We start from the raw sequence: 25,551 nt of genomic DNA on the forward strand, positions 1-25,551 counted from the left end.
AGTCTAAAAGTAAAAAAATATATATTTTAGAAAGTGGACAGTGTTTTTCTCTTGGATGTTCCAGCTTTTGATAATCTACTGATTGAATATACCAACTGTACATAATTTTGTGTCTTGAAACATTTACATGCAGTATATTGTGCTGAATAGTTACAGTGACAGGAATGTACTATGTATCAGTGCTTTTTTAAAATAACAATGATGCAAATAAAATGTTCATCAAACGTCGGTAAACATAGATTCATGTTTAACGAGTACATGCAGAATTTTTGGGCAAGAGTTTATTATATCAAGTTTGGGAAAGAGTTTGGCCATGAGTTTATTATACCATTACAGAAAAATCTGTAACAATCAATATTTAAATAAGGAATTTCCAAAAAGCATTTAAATGGCAGTACTGGCAACTGAGTTTATCAGTAATAAACATCAAATTTATGGTTGATGTTCTAACAAAATTTTTACTAGAAATTTTTATTTGACTTCCTTAGAAATACTGCATTAGGGTAAAACAAATGATAACTAATGCATATTTCATACATGGACCAAATAAGGAAAAAATTGGAGGACATTTTACCTGTACATTTTGCATGTGTAACCAAAAGGAAATCATACATACTACTTCAGTTGTAGGAAATAATATAAAGTGGTGTGTTAGCCATGCAAGACTGGATTTAAATACTGAAAAGCAAAGTTACACTATGTTGGAAACAAATATACAGAGCTTCGTTGGTTCAATCACAGTCATCAGAGAATATTATTCCATTCATATTTTAAATACTCTTATATGTTTTCCTAGGAAGACACTAAACTGGTAAGATAACAATGACATTTCCATCTCGGCAAAGTATAATGAACACATTATCTAAATCACATCAACAGTATACTTTAAGAAATTTATCATACATCATTTTTTAATGTACTAATTGAAAGAAGTCCTATCTGCATTTACAGATAGCTGGAAAAAGTGGTTCCTATTTGGTCACTGTACAAAGCAAACGAAGACATCCGTCATCATTACACATTAAACATTTCAATGCAGCTTCTTAAGTTAACATTCAGTTACGCACCTGCAATATTTAAAGGAAAGTGCATCCTTTTGGGTGAAAAATATTCAGAAAAGCTTTCTCTTTTTAGTAGAAACCATAATAAATTCTACTCGGCGAACAAGGTATTGACAGTGCCGAAACAGAAAGCAACTAATTAAAACCTGACACTTTTTTAACTTGCAGGCAGAGACAGGAATACAAAACCAAATATATCAAGACCCAAAACATATTTTAAAAGAATTCATACCTTTCATTACATTGCTTTGGAGAAAAGCATCTTCCAAATTAATAAATGTTAATGTAATTATACTGAAAGTATTCTCAATTTAAATGTAATAAATGTAAATGTAAAAGCAATTATCCTCAAAAAACTCTAAAACAGTCAAATGAAAAAGCAGACTGTGTGAACAGACGATCCTTTCAAAACAAATTATTGTCTCAAGCAATTATTACACAAAACTCACCTTACTGCTCCTGTGGGAATTCCAGCTGATTTGAACCAGCAGTGGGAACGCTGCTAAAATCTGCGCTTGTCTGACCTGCGGACTGCAAATCCCTGGACATGGTTCGACTCTTGATAAACCATCGTTGTCACTCTCCTGCCACTTTTTATACGTAGCATATTTTACGTGGCAGATTACTGAGAAAATAGGGATTTATACCTGCCATGCAAGGGAGAATAAGCAAATAAAATGATGACCCCCTTCTGTAAATCTTCTGTACATTTTACAGTTACTTAAACCTTTCCACTATTTGAATTGTATGCATCAGCAGACATTTTTACTATTATTCAAAAAGTAAAAGAAGACGTGGCTTGTGAAACCAACCTGAGTGCTTTTCTCACTGTCCTCATAATTAATTTGCAGAACTGGCAATGGTAAGTAATGCAAATATAGACTGATGAAGTGATGGAAGTAGCGACAAACACCCAGGATAGTTAGTAAACACCTTATACTTTTTAAGACTTTCTTAAGAGCTTCAAGTCACGTCATCACATGCTTTTCAGCAATAAAATGATAATATGATGCATTGTTTTGTTTTAAAGATGTTCTAATTAAAGAAAATATATTTCTCCAGTGAAGGAGCAAGTTAAGATTTGAATATGGTGAAAACATTTAGAATTAACTTAGAATATGATCTTCAATACAAGTCTTAACTGAATGATAAGAGTAAGGTACAATTCAAATACTTAAACTATGAGAAAGTTTGGTAACAGATTTAATTATTGTCCTCCAAAGAGTTTATTAGAAAAGCATTTTCCAAAAGTACAATAAGAATAAGAAACACAAAGGTAAAACCTGTCTTATACCTGGTCTTAGGGAAATTTGATTTTAAAGTACAAGTCTAGATGCGGACACATACACAAACATTAAAATGTATAGCGTAAAGCAAAAAAATGGTAAGGAGAAAAACATTACGCTGTGTCCTCTTAGTCTATTTCATCTTCTTAAATTATTTCCAAGTTTATCGTTGTCATTATTCAAATATTAGGCACAACAGCTTATGTACAACTCACACAGATATAAAGTTATTAATAATCATCATTCAAAAAATATAGCTAGCTATCCTAAGTACCTTAAAAGAAAAATGGTTCATATTCATTATGTCTATTTTATTATGTATCTGGCTGAGTTCGCTTACCAAAGAATGAGATTTCAGTGCTAAACAACCGTGTTTCGGAACTGTGTGTTCTAAGTGCTGTGCCAGAAATGGGGTCTCATCTACACTCATTACAACTTTAACCCGATTCCCTACCCTATTCCTCCCAATGCCGCGCCAGGAGGTACAGGAGGCCCCCCGCAGCGGGCCAAGGCGTCGTGCATTATTTCCACTTCCCAGCTGAACCCTTCACACCCACGCTCACAGACTTTAGAGGAGATATAGATGGTGTTCTGGCCGAGGGGAGGGTGCCGTCATGCCCATCGTTCACATAGCATGTCACATATCTGCGAGAGCGCCTGCAACAGGCAGTGGTCACACAGTCACTTGGACTCTTGTTCTGGGACAAACTTTTTGTGCCGTAAGAACAACATCATAAAAAGTTTAACAAATGCAACTGACAGATGCAAGTCTTTTACGTTTATTTAGCTAACACTTTTCTCCGAGGCAACTTACAACGTTAAACTAATTACAATTAATTACCAAATTATACAGATGGGCAATTTTTACTGAAGTATTTTTGGGGTAAATCCCATGCTCAAGGGTATTACAGCAGGAGGGAGGATTTAAAACCTGGGACCACTGAGGCCAGAGGCACTGGCTTGAACCACTAAGCCACCTGTTGCACCATTTGATAAAAATCAAAATAGCAATGTTACAAAACATGACTGAAAGACTCAAACTATATTGAAATAAAGCTACATAGCCATATTGGAACATGTACACTGTCAACTGATGTGCTTCACAACATTTCAGACTGGGTGGAGAAGGACTTATGAAATGGGTCCTTTCCTTTCCTTGCAGACGATTATGTCACTGAAGTATTTCAAGCCGTTCTGATCATAAGTCATAGTGAAGATACCGTGTAGTTCTCCTCTATTCCGATTCCATTATTCTTTCCAATTCCATTATTCAGCAGGTGGTATTGTAGTGAATGAGCTGGTGTTTGAACTTGGTTCAAATATTTCCAAAGAAGAGCACTGCTATTTCACTTGGTGAACAACGTAGTCAGACAGAGAACTACATCAGAAAAGACTGGGCTGTATGAACGGATGAGCTCCGCATGCAGCTGGGCAGATGTGCCCCCTAAACAATGACACTATAGGAAATCGAAAATAATTGCATTTCAGTTTGTAGTTAAACTGCCCCTTAAAATCAATACAGATGAGACTGTCAAAATACAACACCCCTCAATAAATACCAACAGAAGGGTCCCAAACTATTAACGTACGAACATGATATTGCCAAGACTCCTGCTTTTCCGTTGGTCAGTGATGACGTAATGCATACCAGACAAACTCGCGCTCACCCAGCTCATCTGCTCACAGAGGTTTTGGGTGGGTTTCCTGCTGACCCACACAAACAAGGAAAAAATGGAAGATCAGCAGCCAGCTCTGTCCCTGTATGAAGTTTATCATCATCATTTGCACACTCGAAAGCACAGCCCACACCAGTGGGGTCGTTTGGTCTCTGCCCTATTCTGACTGGCAAAGCCTGCAACTAATTCACTCTAAGAGGCAGTTAGGAAAATCGGTTGTGCCTCAGCAAAAAGGACAAGAGAAAGCGCCTTGTTGTTCAAAACTTGAAGACATTTTCATATGGTCCTTGATTTCTGCTGTTATTGTTTCCCTTTGACTGCCTTTGAAGCCCATGCCACTTTCCAGGACCTTCTTCCTTTTATAGGAAATGCTGAGGATAGCAATATAGGCCCCCTCCCCCTCCAGTTGGCAGAACGCTACCACGCCTCTGTCTCCCTCTCCCAGTCCCTCCACAAAGTATCTGTCAGGACGCCATGCCAATCTGGCATCAGGCCACGGGTTTAAAAATAAACAGAAGAATTTTGCCTTTCCTTCATTTGTCATGCAGAGAAATCTGCCCTGCACCCAGGTCTGCACGTGGGCCATAAGTATTTGAACAGAGAGCAGTGTTTCAAACATGCCTGGTGACTTCTGCTTTTGGGAGCATTAACCATTGACTTGATGAAGCAAAAGGGGGGCCAGGATTGTGGGGCAGCGGCCCCCAAATGAGCAGCGTCTCCATAGGTGGTCTGAATCACACCCTTGCTTCTCTCGTCGAGTGAGAGACTGGCATGGTGCCAGCTTCTGACCTTGCAAGTCACATATCTGTCAAGGACAAATACACAGGAGAACAAGGAGCAGACACGACGAGAGAGAGAGAGGGAGAGGGGAACACCAATACCAAAGAATACCGCTCTTCATTTCTTTTTCCCAGTCAGGGTTTTTTTGCACGGTTCTATCCTCAGAAGAAACTAAAAGATGTGTTGGTGGGCAATGCTGAGGGGGTGGGACCAGCTGGTTTGGGCGGGAGTGGCCAGGAGTGGGAGGGGAGCTCCGGGGGGGTTGCTGAAATGCAAACGGTCACGTGTGCGCAGGCTGCAACAAAAGGCTCTTTTATTAAGAGCATATGCAGATAAGGAGGCTTCTTTGTGTCCAGAATTTCACACATCACAGGCGGAGGACCTGTCCCACAGACCAGTGACACTCGCAGCTTTGCCGCTAGAGAGCCGCAGTGTGACCCAGGCTATGTGTATGTAAGGCAGGGTTGAAAAAATACATACATCTGAACACAAACCTTAGGACCTTTAGCAGAGTATGCTCAGCAAGCCTGGTCGATGTGCTTATGTATCCTGTTTGCTTTAAACGGAGCAAAAAAGGCACAAGAGAACAGGGGAAGTGTCACCTGACACTTCATTTCCAAGCTATAGCCGAAAATGTTTGACTCCTCATTCACCCAAGTATCGGGCAGATCGGACGTGTTGGCCTTTCACCTCTGCCACAGCGGCGTCGAGATCAAGCTGGCAGAGGGGCACAGAATCGTCGCACATGTGTCAACAAATGTACCGCATCGCTAACAACAAGACCACAGACAAATTACACGACACACAAACTCGAGCGTCATCACTTCAAGCGAAGTACAGCCATGCGTAAACTTTCCATAACAAGTATTAAAATTTCTGATTAAAAAGGATGACCAAAAAAAAAAAAAACACTGTCGGTGTACTACACAGACAACAGTGCGTGACAACTGGAGAGAAGAATCCACACACCTGTACATACAGTATGACCTCACATTACTATTAGTATCGTCAAGATCATCGCTGTTATCTTTTTTGCACCCTTTAATCCGATCACGTTGCAACTCCTTCAGATGCCACTTCATCGCAAGAAAATTAAATGGCTTCATGTCTAATTAATCTGCTATTTCATGAATGACATACCACAAAATATGATTTCGCACATCTCCGTTTTCTTCCTCAGAATTTGTAAAACTTTCTCTTTCTTGCTATGATTTTGCAACTGATTCCGCATAAGGCCATAATTATACTTTCATTACGCAGCAAGAGACATTTAATAAAATCTCTTGCGCTAGCCTATTTAAAAATGTGAAAAGCTACAAAACTATTAATAACCCCGGCTGAGGAAATGAGAGTGTGAAAGAGCCTTGCTGGAGGACATATTAAAATGAACGCCTCGCCAAAGTGTCACAGGGGCCCACTGTGGGATTAATTACCCAGCCCTGACGGCCCCGATGCTCAGACGGTGTTGCACTCGTGGATGTGTGGGTGTCCGAGTTCATGTGCACGCACATTACATCGCATAGCACATCAAATACATGCGTGCAATCACAGTGCCATATTTGCTGGTACTCATACATGTATGTTCTCAAACACACCTCACAGACGTACACATTTATACATGCGCAAGGGTGCATGTGAGAGACAAAGAAGGCAGATTATTAAAATGATGTTCTGATGTTCAGGGCAGCAGCCTGGTAGCTCTTGCCAAACACCATTATAATGAGGAGTAAGAACAGGGGGTGCGAAGGAAACAGTCGGCCCATTTCCACCATCTCATCCCCAGCTGGCGTTGCTCAGTACCCTCTATCACCCGGCCCACCCAGAGCTCAGCAAGGAGGCGAAAGTGGGCACTGGGGAAGAGGACCACAGAGAGGTAAAAATGGAGGGAGAGAGAAAGCTGCGTGAGAAAAGAAAGAGTTGTGCACACCGAGGTGGCTGAAAGCTAAAGTGGGTGCGCGGGGGGAGCGGGGTGTCGAGGAAAAAAAGAAAGAAAGAAAAAAGTTCCTTGGCATGTTGGGTTTTTCAGGGCGCCTCAATTGACCTGTAAACCTTTGTGACTGGAACAAATGCAAATGGGCTGACTTGCTCACACAAAAATACCAAAAGGCTATTGAAATGAGCACTGTCCAACAATGTGGAGCAGCCCGGACCCCTCTGAATGTACAGTCTGGGACTCAAAGCCACCGTGTCTGGAGAGCCCCACTGTAGCCAGGGTCCTCGCCATCTAAGGCCGAGCAGCCTGCGAGGAGGGCTGGCCCACTTTCAACGATCCTCCTCACTGGGTTTAATTAAACACGTCTACCCTGGGCTGCCTTCCCTCGCAGCCGCTCCTCAGAAGGAGCGCACCCCGCACTCTGAGGAGTCAGCTCATTTCATATCATTTCATGTCACTCTGGATACTGTTTTGGGTCTGCGCAGATTTCACTGATCATTATTTTAACCTTCCCAAAAAGTTCCCCGGATTGTTCATTCACTGACAAACATGGTAAAGAGGCACAAAAATGTACACTGTACGTAAAACAATAATAACATTGCAACCCTTTGCTCTGTTTTACATGTGGATGTATTTGCAATTTCTCAATGTACAGTTTTGGTCTGCATGATGCAGCAATAGTGTTGTTCATTAAATTCATAAATAAAAAAAATTAAATTAAAATGCAAAATGAAAATGCTGTGCCTGCCTGAACTGCAAACTTGCAATTGAAAACTTCTTAGTATTTCAGCCTTCAAGTAATCATTTTAGACCTAATGTAAATTCAAACAAAAATGTATAATAACAGGAGCGCAGTATTCCCCACCATATAAGTGAGATTCAGATGAAAATGCCAAAGGTCAATTAGTGTTATTTTCTATGAATTATTCCTATACACAGAAAATGTTTAATGTGTAACTTATATAGATATTTTAAATGGTTGTTATCAATTTAGGTATTTGTAGATGGCAGTCACTGTCACGAGTACACTATAAATGCAGTCCAAGCTTAAATTTGTCAGATTAATAAACTTGTGACTGAAGGGTTCCACTGTTAACTTCAGATTTCAAGATGGAAACTTGAGCTGGGACCCTGAGCACAAAACTGTAAGCTATGCAAGTTCGTTTGGGAAAAACTGTGTGCAGAATGTGACAGTCGGGGCCTCATGGCCATAGCATAGCAGGGTACCCATCTTTTTGCAAGGGGCTGGTCTTCCATCTCTTAATGAGGATGTTACATGTAGTGACAGAAAACGTCACATGACAAACGTTTTTGTTCATCCAGGTCCAACAGACCTGTAAGTTTCATCACAAACTAGCAGTGTTTATAGCCCTCACTGTCTCACTACTGTACTCCTCGTAGTGGCTAGTGGTACTCAAAAGCAATGCCAACAAACAATGCCCACTTAGCATCAGGACTGGACCTTGCAATTTGCAAAATCACTAATCCCCACTTCACAGTAACAATTTACTCAACATATTTAAACAGTAATGCTCATTTCATATGGCTTTTCTAGGTGTATGAATGGAAAAATAAGTTTTGCCCCCATTTATTATACACACAAGTAAATAACTATCTCTCACTGCACATCTCAAAGTTAAAATTTAGGCCTAGCCTTTTACAAGATGGTTGAACAGCTGAATTATATCTAATTAAAAGTGAACAAAATTATACAAAACTTACTCCTATTCTGATAAAATATGAGAGAACTTGTGACTACATGACAAAACAAACGGATTCCATTTTATCCCATGACAATAATACAAATTCAAAGAGTATATGAAAAGAAAAACATTATCTCTATCAAGACTGGCACAGTTATTTCTCCACACAGAAAAGTGTAACTGCTACAGTATTATCAGTAGTTTTATGTGAAAGACTTAATACTATAATGACAAATTAAATAATGTACCACTCAACATCAACGTCTTAAGAAAAATGAAAATTTACAGCAGTAAACATCTCACTGAACATTTGGCAAAAATGTTTAACACAACTCATACAAAACCACACTGAACTTTACCACCTGCATTAAACAAAGGCTTCAACTCATGGAGTCAAAAACATTTTATAGCACTTGAAAGAAGAACCTGAAACCCATTGTCCAAACTTGCCTAAATACTGCAACTTCAGAAGAAAAGAGCCCGGACGTTTTCCCCTTGTTCTTTGGTGTACTCTGTCAAGTATGCAATGCAAACAACGTAAAATGGCAAAAATATCCTTAAACGTGTAAATGGGCAAAGTTCAAGGAATTTTAAAGAGAATCACAAGATCTCACTGGAATGATTCAGGATATATACAGACAGGGAATAAATACCGATTGTCAAACCTGCAGGAAATCACCTGCTATATTATAGTATTTGTCAAGGCTTAGTCATGGCTTTTGCTAGCTCTTATGCATATTGCTGCACTTGGCAACATTATTCATTTTTGTCAAGTTCTTAATAATGAACAAAATGATTCTTAATATTTTATACAACTGCAGTGCGTGAGTCAGATCAATACGAAGACATAAGCAAAGAGGGAAATTCTTCCTGCCATGTCTACTGACATACTATGTTAAATATTTAATTGCAGAAATATTTCATCATATCATATTTATATGGGTTCAGCACACAGAAAAATCAACTTTTGGCTATGTTTTATGATGTTTACAGGGGTTAATACTGACTGTAACTGTGTGGTGTTTTTTTGTAACATTTGTAAATGTTCCAAGAATGAGCAAATATATATAACACTTAATATTTCCTGTATATGATTTAGCAAACACAGAGGACCTAGCCACTACGCTCTTGAGTATGACCTCCTTTGCAGGATTCCCTGTTTCGACGAACAGACTTCAATTTCCCACCAGTGCCAAGTGCCTTTGAGCCACTCCATAAGTTAGCAGACTTGTGAGACAGCCAAGCTACCCAGAATTCTCCTCGGAGATGACAGCCTCCACGTTCTGCGTTAACTGTTGAGCTGCAAACTCGACACAAGATGGAACCCTTAATCGTGCTCCCAGACAGAGCCCTATGCAGAGACGTGCTCTATTCTGCCCCCAGTGGCTGAACATTGAAAAGGCCCCCCAGCTCGCCGCACACAGACACAAACGAAAACACGCGTGTGCAGAAAACGGACTGTTGGTCACAAACAGAACAGGTCATCTGAAATTACATTTTCAGTAGTATTTTCGGTAATGGCAGTATGTCAGTGGCCGTTTGTGCTTCGAACAGCAAAAGTGCTCCCACTGAATTTCACTGACAAAGGAGGGACCTTCAGCACTGTGTCGTCAGCCTGCTGGGCTCACACTACAAGGTCAGATTAAATGTCCTACAGGTGTATGGCACAGCGTTTTATCAAACTAACAAAACTCTCGAGAGACAGTTAGAATCGAGTCCTAAGAAAAATACAAAAACATTAGGCCTCAACCTCATTTACAAGGGCAAGTGTTTAAAAACATAAGTGATTTAACTGGGGAACGCTTTTGTTGTACTTGACTTTCGATTTGTCAAATGTAACAAGTTTTCTATTACATAACTAAAAGATGTGTTTTCAAAAATGACAGCCACCTGAAGCACTGGGCAGCTGGTACTGTAGTGGTAGAACTGCTGCCTTTACACTCAAAGGTTGCAGGTTCAATTTCCACCTCTGGCTGTAGCACCCCCGAGCAAGGTACTTACCCTAAATTGCTCTAGTAAAAATTACCAGCTGCATAAATGGGTAAATAATTGTATGTACCTTAACACTGTGAGTCCCTTTGGAAAAAACCATCAGCTAAATTAATTCATGTGAGTGGTGTGATATACTACTGTTATGTTTTTAACAAGCACAGACAATTACAGTATTCCAGTAGGTCATATGGCACAGTGCACTGACATTGTTTTCAATTAATGTGACTCCATAGACTATTGTCGGTCAATAAGTAACTGATCCCTGAAATTCTTTTTTCAAACTGCAGAGGTTGGGCCACGGAGTCTCTCCAACATAGCATGAGCTAGCCAGTCAAAAAGTGACTGTTCATTACAATATGAAAAGCCCAAATGTGGGCAATCACTCAAAAAGATAAGCTAACAAAGATCATTAATTACGTTGCGCTTTGAACCTCACCAACAACAGATCTTGTTATGACTCAAGAGTCTCTTTTTTTTGACTACTTGGACGAATGGTTACTACCTCTGAATAGCAACCAGGGATAAAAATCCTTCAATTCTATAAAATATGTAGAGTACATCCTTCACTTTTTCAAAAGTAAGATAATTCTACTGTACCTAGGTTTAGGATTTACAAGAATAAGTAACTTCTAATGTAATACATCACATCTGCATTCTATTCACAGAGCTCACAGGGGACATATTTCTCTTAGATGACAAAAGTCATTCTTAAAATACTGCTCTATTAAAATACACTGTAATAAGAATTTCACTACGGCTATGTAAAATATGTTGCTATAAGAGTGCTCGTGTGAACATCATTGCCTCATAATACCTGGTTGAAAGGGGTTTACTTTCGGCTGACAATGAGCATTGTAGACTAGTATCAAGTGGAATAATAGAAGGGAATAATTTAAATTCCACACAAAACCCATGTATAGGGCAATCATGAGTCACAAACTCCATCACAAATAATTTTCTCAGGGATTTGTGCAGTACAAGGACTTTTAGTAGGGCTCTCTGGGAAATTTTAATTTTGACAGCTCATGGCCAACAACACGGCAACGACCTGCTGAGAGACCACCCTGTTCAGACCCCTCCCTTGTCTCTCACTCCTGCTGCTTCGTCTTGCCACTCGAACTCACTTGACACATTTGAAGGACAGTGTATGAGGTCACAAGACACCTGCAGGCCCACAGAAACAATAGACTGGGTGAAGTTGGACTAGAGTTTCGCAGAAGGACATCTGCCTAGCCAATCTCATACCGGCTTTGGACCTTACACTTCCAAGAATACATATCCAAAAGCACAAATGTCTGCAACACAAAAGGCTCTTCTGAGAAAACAAAAGCATTTAAATTAAAGATCTATATTGTAATGGATACTAATAATTGTTCTACAGCCTAGTTCAAAACCTATAAAAACTTTTCTTTTAAAAATAGTACATTACATGATACTGATGCACATCTATGGTTATTATGGAGCTGTATATCCCTTTGGAGGAAACTATCATATCACTGAAAAAATGTAATGGAAATGTGTACTTTACTTGGATTTACAATATGATGTCTATACCCACATGGTAACGACTACTGAAACAAATACATGAAATGTATAGGTTATGAATGCCCACAGTGCTGTTAATCATTGTCTTCCCCATTAAAATCACAGATGAGCAAATAACAACAAATTTTTTCACCCAGCTACTAGCAATGCAAGCTTACTTACTAAATAACATACCAGAAGGCAGATTTTGTTAATTCAGCTCAGGTCCCTGGGAGAATTCACTGCAAGAAAGGTCTCTGATAAATGTAAGACCAAGCCCATGATTTAACGTGGCAATGACTGGCTCATCTTTCCTCCGACTCACTGTATCATCTTAATCCTTCACCACATCTCCTATTTTAGTGATATAACAAGAAAAGTAAAATCCTTAAAAACATGTCTATGTTGAAAATAATCCCACTTCACCGAAATAATAAACAGGAGAGCGATATAACACAGAAAGGTTTTGGGTTTCTTTCCCACTATGCAGGGAACGACGCATCTCGTTAGTTGGACCGCTCCACGCACAAAACAAAGGGCCCATTGGAACAGAGCAGTCTGATGGCAACACCGTCTACGTGAGCAGATTGCTAGAACCGAACCAGTGGATGCTCCACAACGGCCACAGTCTGGCCTCTCTTTTGAACAGAACAGAACTATTAGGTCACGCAGCAAAGCCCAGCAACTTCAGCACATATAAATGAGACATTTTTCTGTGTTTATTTGCCACACCTGCCTGTCCGTCTTGCTAATTCCAGACTCCTGTATGGCAGAACATATTTCTGAGAGCTTGGAAAGAACAGACACACAGCATTAGTTGAGTTGTAGCTACAGAGACCTCTAACTACAAACCCAAGGAAACAAATTTGTTGGTGTTAACATTCATATACCAAAGACAGCACATTTTACATTTGGCCTGGTTTAATTTGCAATCACTTACAGCAAACATTATTGTTATGTTTCTAAATAACTGAACTTATAAACTCTATCGAAACTGTCAAATATTGTTATGCAGTTTTTATTTTAAATTGTTCACTATGTGTATCCCCTTCACCCAGCTGGATTCTTTTGAGTAACAGCTTTCTGAAGTGCTGAAGACCAGAACACTACCAGGCACAAGAACAGGCCATTTTCAGGTAGCTAGCATCTGTCCTGAGCCACTATGCAGGTATGTATTAAGAAACAACAAAGGATCTATCAGTGATTTATTAGGTCCTCAGCCATATTAAATTTAAAAAAAAAAAAATCACCACTGTCCCAGATGTTTATAATGAACTTTGAACATTGTGTTAAAAATTAATTATAACTTCATTTAACCTTCTTAAAAAGTGCTCTCTAAAATGAAGACCCACTTGTTGTAGCAGTATGGAGAACACATTTGGAAAACCCTTGAGGGAACACACAGTGCTTATAATGAGGCCATGTGGAAATCTCTGGAGAGCTGCTGACCTAATGCATTGGTGAGGAGACAGTGTGGGACAGGCTGAGGAAGGACAAGGAGTGCCAGTGTGGTCGACGGCTATAAAACCCACACCCTCACAAGACGACTGTGGCTCGGTCAATTTTTTCATGTGGATCTTTCGCTCTAGAGTGCAGAGGGAAAGCTGCACATCAAAACGTCAAACACAGAAGACAGCAAAAACAAAACAAACCTTTTGTCAAAGACCAATATGGGTTTTTTTTATTTTTTAAAATATACTTCAAGCTATACATGATGTGCAGAGGTGAGGACACATTTCAAAAAACAGACACCAGGCACTGGGGAAACTTATGAAACTCTGTGGGGCAGTTTTTAGAAAGAGTTCTAAAGAGACATCAGGTGGCAAGCCTCAGGGCTTGAACTAAAAATTAAATATAAATAAAAGAACAAATACAAAACAATTTTAAACTCCCAACTTCCTCATTCCTCTTCCAACATTTTTTAATGTAAAATTTAATAAAAGATAAATGTGGGGAATAAATCAAAGGGCCCTTCTCCCATCACACTCTCCAAAGGCCCTTCTTGCATCACACGCTCCAAAGAGTTCGTCTCTCGTCATAACCTCAAAAGAAGCCTTCTCACGTCACACTCTCCAAAGGGCCTTTTTTGGAGTACACACTCTCCAAAGGACAGTCCTTGCCCTTTCAGTGTCTCTGCACAGATAATACCGTGATAGAGATGGTCAGTGTAACGTGCAAATACACAGCATTTTAAATGTGAACAGCTTGCGTTGTGTTCGTGCTCAGCAGAACTTGTTCCACACCAGTGGAACTTCACTTGCTATCCCAATCATGTTATCCTGAACACTACTAATAATAATCACAATAATTACAATAACAGCAAACAATAATAACAAATGTCTAACATATGATGGTTTAAAAAACTGGAAATTGCAGCTAACTTCTTGAGAGCAGCCTTACCTTCACAACCTCCAGAACATCAATCATTACAAGAAAAACTTTTCTCATACACCTGGAAATCCTTTAAAAAGTGTAAAGGTGATTTGTGTTGTCAGGAATTCCCATTGCAACTCTTGCAACAAAATGATGAGAATCAAAAATCTTAACTGAAAAAAACATTTTATAACAGCTTACTGCCAAGCCTGTTTCATCATTGACTGAGGTGGTCTCATGGGCTACAGACTTGTCACTAAAAAGTTCACGGTTCAAATCGCCAAAGACAAGCAACCTGAAATTCTTCAGTAAATGCACAGCTGCATAAAGAAAACCATTAAACTGTAAGACGGTTGCAATGTAAATGTGGCTTTGAGACAGTGTTCACTTTCTGCTGCAGTACCAGTAGGGACTGAGTTCTTTACTGGGGCTCTTTGCTGAGAGTGGCTGAACCCAGCAATTGTCATACACAGTGATGCACTATTAGTTGCTAGGTAACCAACCAAACAAATGACCTCTTTGGGAGACAGTTAATGGGTGTAGAGAAATGAACATCATTAAAATAAAATAAAATATAATAAATTAAAATAAATGCTTTACTTACTGCAAGAAAAAAACTAACTGAAGTGTATTCCTTTTTATAGCTTTGTTAAGCTGTTCATTTCACTTAAATAGAGCAGTTTCTCCTCTACTGATAATGAAATAGAACAGAATACAACACAAATATGAACTTTTCCTCCACTGCACTGATATTTGTGTGAAATTATATTATAATTTCACACTCCCCTCCTTGTGTCGACTGGTCTCTTTGACAAAGTGACATGTGATCTGCGGCACTGCTCAGCAGAAGTTGACCTATTTTCAACACTGGCTCCCACGCTGTGTGAGTGTCGCAGGCGTTTATGAGCACTCCGAGCTTGTCACCCGGTAAGAAGGGCACGCCTTAACTGCTAGCTGAGAATCTCCACCTTGTCTGTGTCACTGCATCAAACTGCATCCGCCTCTCCACACCAGGGCCAAGAGAGACCCCTCAGAGAGCCAGGCCTAGGCTACCAAAGCCAGAGCACCCAACCTGTTCTGTAGGGGACTGTCCCCGTAACCATGGCAGTAGACAGGTGGTGTCTGGGTCAGAAGGGTAAATATGTGAAGGAAAAGAGATGCCAGGCCTTACTGTTTGCTGACAGCTTGCAGGAATCTGCTTTCCACGCTCCTCTCCTTCTTTAGGTTGCCACAGCCTGATTTGCTGTGAGACAGAGAAATGACTGACTACATAATACCACATTAAATACAGATGATATCTGCACTGAGGATAACTTCTAAAAGCTACATCATCACATCAAAACAATGACCAGTAAAGACTGCTGGTTAAAATGTTACAAAAGGAGTTGTTGCCCAGTTTTCTGATGTTGACTTCCGTTATATGAAATTAAATCTCACATGGCAGGATTTATGGAATTGGACGTGTGTAAATTAAATATTTACTTCCAGGAGGCTCTGTTGAAATCTGTTGAAAATGGGTTTTGCATTCCATTTTTACAGTGTATGAGAGGGGGTCTTCTTATTACTGCAATTTGCCTTTGGCAAAATTCGAAAGCAATATTATACATAATGACATCACAAATTGAAGATAAAAGCTGTTATATAAACTTAAAATAACAGGTCAATACTGAGAGGGCGCTGGAGAGACAGAGAGAAGCAGCAGCAGCCAGTCAAGGTTAAACTGCAGACCACAAAAAAACACCTTCTGTACACACTGTGCAGGCTTGTTTTGGCTGGATTAATAATTGACAGGATCACTTCTATCCAAAAACAAGGTTTGGTTGTTAACTTACCAAGAAGTTGAAACAGCAAAGCAACATGCGTGCCAAGCTGCAGATATACACAGTGTCCCCGGGCCAAGGGCATTCGTAAGGCCGCGTCCGCCCTGTCCTCTACACGTCATCTGCATACGCTTCATCTCCTCACTTACGCCATCCTCAGTCTCACCCAGGCTAAGCGCGAGTCCCTCAGTAAATGAGCAGTTCATCTTTTATACCATATAATTTATCCTGCTTTGTGCTATACAAAATAAACCAAACCGACCTCTTCTGTGTGACTGCATATGTAAAACTGAACTATAAAGACATACATAAAAATGTAACAGTGGAAACAGCTGGTACTGTAGTGGTTAGAGCTACTGCCTTTGGACCCACAGATTTCAATCCCACTTCCATCTGTAGTACAGCACAAGGTACTCACTTTAAATTGCTCCAGAAAAAATTACCCAGCTGTATAGTCACTTTGGAGAAACGTCAGCTAAATGAATAAATGCAAATGGAAACAGAACACAGAACAACGGGGCTCTAGTTCTCCACGTCGGTAAATGTTAAGTATTACTGGATAAAAAATTGTTGGAAAATATACATCAATTTCAGGAAAAAGAAGGATTTCCTTTGTACGCTATCTTCAGAGTTCGGCCTTGAGCTCAGCGACAAGATGCCTTTTGTTTCCCCGTCGACAGGCTCTTGACAAGAGAGCGGCAGGGCCACTTCTCCTAGACACCAGCAGGCACCCTTAACTCTCTCGCTCTCCTTTTCCACCGCCTTGACTGTCTCCCTGTCCAGTTGCCATGACGCTGGACAGTTGTTTGTGATTATTCTCAACCCGGAGGAGGAACAAACAGGGCACAGTTAAAAAAGACCAGACCAAGTTGCACTTCATTGACAAAACAAAGCATTCTAGAGTCTCAAAAAAAAAAAGATTTATGCCTTTGAATTACAAAGGGGCACTCCGTCCAGAGCTCAACCGTTGGATAATTCAGCATTTACTTTAACACTCGCCAGAGTGGATTTTGCCGAAATGACCTGATGCTTTCCTTACATTTAACATTCTATATGAATTATGTTCCCAAGAATTTCACGCATTACATTTTTTCAATATAATATTACAATATTATTAAGATTTTTGTAAAAATGACTCCAACTCAAAGAAGGCCCTTAATCTTGTGTGCTGAGATGTAGATTAAGCATTCAAAAGTTCAACTGACGCATACTGACCTGGCAAAAAATGCAGGCCTCAATGTTGACGCGCCGTATTTGAGGCAGGTTGGCACAACATTAGGAGCCCGCCTCACTGAGGACACAATGGTGATGAGCATCGAGCAGCAACACAACGCTGAGGGACGCGAAGGGCACAACTTGATCAGGAAAAGGAAACAAGAATACATTATTTGTCTGCATACTGTATGTGTTTCCTCTTCTGCTTGAAGACCATAAAGCATGTTCTTTTACATTATCTCATGTCTTTGTGGTTGTACTTCAACAGTTCCAGATGAAGCACAAAACCAAAACATGACAGCTCTGGAGTTGCAAGTCGTCACACAAGCCTACAATAGTCAGGCAGGTTAGTCAGAACTGACAGGAAACATAACTGGTGAAAATCCCAAAGTGACTCAACTGTGGAAAGACACACCAAATGCCCGATCCATATTCTTTGCACTACTGGTTATACACATCTGACAACAGAGATCAAAATTTAGAACACAAAAGGAAAAAAAAACACGTTTTCAAAAGACAAATGAATGCGAGGAGCCTGACAACGGGGAAACAATACGACCAAACAAACAATGGGAATATTTAGCATCAAAACAACTATTTTACAAAGGAAATGTAAATGCGGGGTGGCCAGGTAAGTCAATGATATTTCCAAGAGCTAGGGTTATTAATTCCTGTTGTTTTCAATCATTTTTTTGGGAAAATAAAGCACGTGAACGAAACGTATTGCATGGATGCATCATTTTCTCGATCCACTGCAGGCAGCTGAGACACTGGCAGAGGGGTGGAGTGCACTCTTTTCACCATTTCAAAAGCCAGAGAAAGCCTTGCCAATAATTTACTGAAAAATATCTAGCCTGCAGGACCTGTATTGACATGCAAGAGGGCAGCTGAAGTCAAAGCATCAAAGCTACCATAAAAAAAAGAAGTGCGGCACCAGTGTGACCGCCAAGGAAACGTAATTAAGTGTATGAAGCATCCCTGAGATGCCATCGTCCTGAACAGGCTGTTACATATTTACAGTGTGTTCGTTAAGTAAAGTCCATTGTAACAGAAGGGTCTGGATTCAGTCTTACTAACGCAAAACAGCTTAAGACATTCTCAGCAAATTTTTCTACGCGGGACAATTCTCACAGAAATGCGCACACGATGTTACCTGCTTTGGGGAGCATCGTTTGCGCTTGTTTAAACAGTAGGAAACTGAAGGCTGGGGGAATCTTCGTGCTAAAATACTGTACGAGGATGCCAAGCTTGGGGAGGGGGTAATTTCTGAGTGTGACAGTAAAAACGTCTGTCGTGAGCACCACGGTTACAGCCCTTGGCTAACTCGTCTCCTGTTCCTGTGTGTTCGGCCTATCAAGAAATTCACAGCGCGGGCGTCACTGTGACATCACTCCAGGAAATCTGAGTCTCTTTGGCCAGAACCGGGGTGGGGAACGCACCCTCTCCTCTTCCCCTCGCAGCCAATCAGAAGTGGAATTTCAGCTGCTCCCACCGCAAACAAGGAGGTAGACAATCAGCACGTTTCCATTTTCATTTCTCCTCGCAGGACGATCGAAGCCTGCACGTGCCCGCTGAGAGAAGGATCATTCATTATAATTAGTCCGCTCGCCAACCCAGCGGCTGTCCTATTTCAGACTCGCTCGCAGACGCTGTAAAATCCCAGCTGCGCTGCAAGCGCGCCGCCTCATCGTTGAAAACTTCACAAAAAACCACTACGCCCTGTGGCTGAGGGAGACCAAGGCATTAATTCTGTAGAGAAAGAGCAAGAGAGCGAGAGCGAGGGATGATCAAATGCCTGTTACTCCCTGCCCGGTAAACCCTTTGACCCCGCCCCCCCACCCTTTCAACAATGGGACAGTTTTCTTTTCCTGCTCCCCAAGACGCAACAGAGCTGTGCAGATTTGTTTGCAAAACAACTGGACTGCTGTATGCCTGAGCAGATAGTCTGAGCTTTCTTGGCAGATGTTGCCGGCCTGACTGCGGAACTTGCGGAAAACCCATTTACTGATCCAGCGAGAATCAAAAACACTATTCGACTAAACAGGGACGGAGCGACAAGCAACTAATTTTCGTCCATACACCAGAAACATATGTAAAACATTGCTCAGACTGCTTGTCGGCTTCGCGAAAATTACGCTTTTCTGATCTCCAAAAACACCACCAGGCCCCTTTAGAATTCCAAACTGAACAGGAAGGAATGGCAGAGATCTGCGGAGATGTATTTTATTTGCTAACAGGACGCAGTTGACTCAGGAACTGGCTTTGCTCGCTGTATCTTTAAAGGACCTGAAGTTTTCTTGGCAGAAAACACAGAGCTGCAAGTTCAGCCAAAATAGACAATAAAGCAGTACGGAGGAACATGCCAAAATGCAGGCCAATTCAGTCCAGAGGCTCATTTTTCCGAAATGATTCACACTGGAAAGAAAAGCACTGCCGTGTCCTGATGTGAACCCTGCGAGGCAAGCGTCAGGGCGCAGCAGAAAACTCGCACAAAACCGGGCCATGTGTGCAACTGCCCAAATAACAAGACACACAGATAAAAATACACGCAGGCTGTGTGCAGGCAGCCATTTACAGTAAGCTCTCTGAGCTCCCGATGGGACGTGCACTCGGCACACGTGACATCGGGCCTTCTTCGTGGCCCCAGCTGGCTTGCTAACCGTGCTGGGGGCTGCCATTTTTTCCTCTTCCTTTTTTCCCTGCACCTCAGCCTGTACTGCTAAATTTCCAGCAGAGCTGAGCTGGATGCCCGTGGTTTTGAAAAAGACACCATTGTTGCAGTGAGTCAGCCTTCAGTTGACACCTGTAATGTAGTACCTAAGGCCTGATAGCGGAGGGTCATTGGAAGGAAAAAAAAAATTCAGTGTTCAAAAACAATGCAATCCAGTGACAGATTCAGGGAACAGCAAGTCCAAAGGAGTTTAGGAACTGAAGAAATAAATATTTTTCTAACATGCATCTGTAAAGCAAACAAACGGCATTTATATTGTCTTAAGGCCTGCAGAGATGTTTTTGTTACATCACATAATACTTCACCTACCGCTTCTGCTTGAATTATGTGAGTTCATGCAATTAACAAATAATCTGAATTGGGTATCACTACTTGCAGCGCTGCACACTCAACCAAAATAGGTGGCGTACTGGTTAGAGCGATTGCTTTTGTACTTTAAGGACACACGCTCAAATCCCACTTCCTGCAGTGGTTCCCTTGAATGAAGTACCAACCTTAAACTGCGCCAGTAAAAAATACCACGCTGCTGCTTTGGAGAAATGCGCCAGCTAAATAAATCAATGAAAACGGACAATTAAGGCAATAAAGGTCTAAAAACCAGAAAAAAAAAGCTGGCAATCTCATGGATTTAACCACTCCCCACCCTGGGAAGTTGCTAACCATGGTTAGCAACTTTCAGCAAGAAAAGGTTTTCAGAAACCTGTATATACAAACCAATTTACACAGCACACAATTGGCAACCACCACCACACCTGACGCTCCATTTCAGAAAACAAGAAAATAATATATTAGCCTCATTTATGAGGAGCGAGACAAAAATTCAACATGCCGGCAACTCTGGAAGACATTTTTGAGACAAAGACCACTTGTGCGGTGCTCCCGATTAACATGCGCGAGCCAATTTCATAATCGGCTGTTCAGCTGTGCCATGGGATCAGCTAAAACTGCAGGTGAGCGCCGGGAGCACACTTGGCGCCCATTTGCAATGCCGTGCTTGCACTGTGTCCTCCAGGCCGACTGCTGTGCATTCTTATTTCATGCCTGATCAGCAAAGCTGCAAAGCTGCAGGATGACCAGGCCCAAGGGGTGTGTCTCTTTAGGTGCAGCCCTTGCCATGCAAGTGTCAGCGGCCGGGGGACAATTCGGCCAATCACACAAGCAGGGTGCGTCGGCCAATCACGGGCCTCCTGGAACACCACAGGTCCCACGGCACAGGAGTTCGGGCGTTCCCGCAGCTAGGCAGGCCACAGTCAGCATACTGGACAGTGCCGTCTGAAACACACCGCACACTTTTAGCCAGATGTGTTAAGCAGCTGTACGCTCTAACGCACTCCGTGCCTGCCGACCTGGCGAAAGTCGTGGCTGCGAGACACCCGCAGGCAACAAGAACACGACGAAAACTTTGCAGCCAGATTGCGCAAAGAAACGAGTCCAATGGACGACGGTGGTGTACGCTTTCCTATGAGGTTTAATTTGAAATAATCAAAATAATTACAAAGCTATCAAATGCAACAAACACAATATTGCTTCCACCTGCCAGACGATGCATTATCTTAGTAAGGAAACACAGAAGTTCTGCCGAAGGCTCTCCTAACTTTCTTATGACTGAAAACAGCCCGTTCTTCAAGTAAAGTTACAGTTAATATCAAATGTCAAGTGCTGCCCCAGAGAAATAATTAAAAAGATACACTGAAACTCCCAAATTATCACATGGAAATAATAAGTTTAAAATAAAGTTTAACAGTAAATTTTTTGAGAGTTGGAGCCCAGTGACTATTTAATTACATTATTTAGACTGAAAAATGTGTATAATTTACAACTGATGTTCCACAAGTCTTAGAATTTGTTATAAAGGTGACAATGACAGTGTCCACGAATACACAAAAATAAAGCTACAGTATAAAGCATAAATGATGAACACTGAAACTCAAAGTCTAATAGTTTACCACAGAGAAAAACTTATGTCAACACCCAGAGCAAAAAAAAGCTAAATTATGAAACACTAGATTAAATACCACTCCATTTTACCTTTGATTTACAAATGTAATCGAATATCAAGATGCACCCTTACAGCTGATATGTTTACCTACAGAAAATGATGAGTTATGTTAGTTGGAATAAATAAAATGCAAAATACCCTTTATCATTTCTTTTCAAAAGAGGGGGAACATACAGGACATGGAATCTAGGCCTAAATAAAGGGCAATGTATTAATAATCCAAGACAAAACAGGGGAAGTGGGTTCCCCTGTTCAACTAAGGTAACTGATTTATGACCACAGGGGGGAAAAAAAAAAATATTACAACCTCTGACACACAAAAACACTGGACTCATAAAATTAGCTGCTAATATTGAAACAAGACATTACAAAAACATTACGATGCAATCCAACAGTCTTTGTAGTCACTTACAGTATATACACTTAAGTCTCATTACTACGAATATTTATGATTATATACATTAATTTTCCCTGCAGTAAAATGCACACAATTTACGGTATACTGACAAATCTACATTAACATCTTGTTATGCTAGACATGATTCTTTCGCCTCTTGCAAAAGGCCAGTAAGAGCCTCACCGACACGAAATCATACATCATATTGGCACTTCCAAAAAAAATTCATAATGCTAAATTGTACAATGTTAAATGTTAATTTTGTAATGTTATATTATATGAGCTCAATTTAATATTTATTCCTTTTTGTGCTTTCCTCCTACCTGTCTGTTCTGAACTGGAGTCTCCTCACCAAACTGGTCGGCAGTCAATGCCTCAATTATAGCTCTGAAATTTAAAATAACACCTGAATTAGTTTCTTATTACAAATCTGTCGGTTGAAATTAACTTAAGCCTGAATGAATATAGGAAGTAAAGTAAAAGAATATTATGTATATACAAGAAGAGATATTTGGAAAGCCTCAAGTTGAGCAGAATGAATGATCCGAAGAAGTGTAACCTGAAGTAATAACATGACCAAAAAAATTCTTATGTGTTTGTTTGGGTGATGGTGATATTTTGGAGTATAATATCGGGCATAAATAATTTGGAAAGGAAGATAGAAACAGAAATTTTACATATAATATACTAGTAGGAAAATTAGATAGATAAATAAATATCCAGTTTTTGTCGGTTTGCGACGAGGCTAAAAGCTCTTCTGGGCAAAAGGTTTCTTTTGTTTCAAACAGGGACAACAATGTGTCAAATTAGTATGAAAATGCAACATGGGACATCTTAAAGTTGTTTTCAATGATTGAATAAAACTTGAAAAATAAGCTGTGAATGTACTTTATTTAAAGCATCCCTAGAAAAAAAAAGCTAGAAGTAATGCGTTAAGAAGTTCGCATGATTACAGCGTCGCGGAGACGCTTTTTGTCGGTGTGACTTTCAAATTCAGCAACTTCGACAGTCACTTTTCCGAAAACTTTTTAATGTCGCCATTTGTCACTGTCACAGCCGCACGAACACGGTGACTAACACACTTACAACTGCACTGGTCTTCTTACCAGTAAGTTTTCTGTTTTAAAATTCCTCTGAAATGAACTGTAATTTATATTTTCGAAAATTTATAACGACGTGAAATTCGTTGTCACAGACACAAACATGACAAAAGGAGCTCTCAGAAAAGTCTTGATGAAAATTCAAAAAGGTATTCCACGAGACGAATCTGACAGGAGAAAAACAAACTCAGCCGTAAATTTTAACGACATACTGCGTTAAAGATATTAAAATTCAGAAATATAACACCAACACAGCCTATTCTTCTATTCTAATGACGTTGCCAAACTAATAACTTAACTTACGTTGCTACTGCACTGCAGCTCCCATTCATGAGCGCACTGTAGTGCGTAATGTCTTCATTAGAGGACGGACGCGTTCGCTAAAAAAGCCCAAAAAGCGGTTTTAATCCCAAAAAGCCGTTTGAAGTTGAAATTTGAATGCGGCTCCGCGGTGCGCAGTAATGTGTCACTCCCGGCCGTTGGCGGCGTCCCTCGAGACGGCCTCTCTCGCGCGAACGCCGGAGCTCGTTTTGTCCCGCGTCCCCGCGTCCCCGCTCCGGCCGACACCGGACACCGGGCTCTCGAGCACGCGCACCGCCCGCGTCCGCTCTATCCAGGTGTGGAAGGTCCTTTTTCTCTGTTTCTGGTTGCAGTTCCCCTGCGAGGCTGCTGGTCCCGGGCCACAGCAAACCGCGCTGCGCCGCTCCGGAGCCACATTACACGAGTTCATTTAAGGTGAAGGGGGACTGAGGACGGGGAGGCGCTCGCGCCGTGTCTCATTTACACTGTCAAACACCATTAAACGCCACCAATTTTTTATTACCCTTCAACGTCGGGCTGCTCTGAACGGTGGCTTGGAATTTACGACACGAATTAAAATACGTTTCTTCTTGAAACGCTGCCGAGTCTTTCCTCTCTACCCAAACCTAGTAATTGTGCCGCTTAGTTTATGACCGCAAATGTTTCTTCCCGCGTTAAACCCATGCCAATGCTACGTTGGATATATTATAGCGTTATATTTTCTAACGCTTCAGCACGCCTTTGGTGCCCTTGTTTTTAGTATTTAACGCCAAACAAAATGCAAATGAAGACGTCGTCGCATTTCGGAGCTGCGGACGCGGCCATGGCGACCGGACGCGTTCGTCACACTTCGCGTGTCGTGGAAGCAGAGCGGCCGCGCGCTCCTCTCCTTTAAAGACAAAGTTCACGAGTTCAGAAGTGCAGTATTTTCGAGGGACTTAAAACTGTCCCTTGTCTGCGCTGCACGGTACTGTACGGTACGGTGCGGTATTGCACGCGGCTGCTAGAGCGCGCCGATGGGGCGCGCGCGCCCGAACTGCCCCTTCCCACGGTGCGCGCGACGCCCTGTCAGGGAGAAGGTTTTTACCGCGTGGGCGCGCGCTGCCGCTGATAAGGCCGCGAGAGATAAGACACGTTCAAGATATCGGTGCGCGTTGCATGCGCTGCACCTGTTGTTTACCTGCAGCGCACGGACTGCAGCCACGTGTCCCTGGCAGTTGTTGCAGGAATCTCTGCCTTCCTTTCATTTTTCTTTCTTTCATGTCGAGACACGCTGGTGCCCGAACCCCCTTTTTTTTTAAACTATTTCGCATGAGTTACTTTATTATTTTGTTCTGATTAAGTTAGATGGCCTTCAGTGTTTTAATATCTGGATCCCTTCTAGGGGGAAAAAACAAAAATACTGTTTTATTTCTTTTAAAATTCAAGATTGATAGGCGGTGGCGCATTGCCTTGCCAGGTTTGGGTGTACCAGATATTACCAAATAGTATTGCGTCGAGTCATACTTAAATTTTGGGTGCCAAATGTCATCAGTAGCACTCAGTGATGTACACAGATATTGAGGGACACACTGTGTGCTTGCATGAACTTTGAGGGGCTTGCCCCCCTTTCCACTTTGTAAACCTTCATATGTTATTCTAGTGGAATATTGCAAAGCATA

General features: G+C 41.2%; 1 long non-coding RNA gene across 2 annotated transcripts in view; it reads right to left on the reverse strand.

The window, feature by feature from the left end:
* Positions 1 to 24,849, reverse strand: part of LOC108931557 (uncharacterized) — a 51,259-nt gene extending 26,410 nt beyond the window's left edge. Inside the window, exons 1-2 of one of the 2 annotated variants that reach the window (XR_001965919.1) lie at positions 23,894 to 24,849; positions 22,814 to 22,877 (exon numbers count right to left, since the gene is read on the reverse strand). This is a non-coding gene — a long non-coding RNA (uncharacterized LOC108931557). Of the gene's footprint in view, positions 1 to 1,510; positions 1,670 to 22,813; positions 22,878 to 23,893 lie in introns of those variants that run through there. The other variant, XR_001965921.1, reaches the window with a different exon arrangement.
* Between the last annotated feature and the right edge of the window lie 702 nt (positions 24,850 to 25,551).

The sequence above is a fragment of the Scleropages formosus genome, chromosome 2 (genome assembly GCF_900964775.1).
Source record: "Scleropages formosus chromosome 2, fSclFor1.1, whole genome shotgun sequence".
In the NCBI taxonomy this organism is placed as follows: domain Eukaryota; kingdom Metazoa; phylum Chordata; class Actinopteri; order Osteoglossiformes; family Osteoglossidae; genus Scleropages; species Scleropages formosus.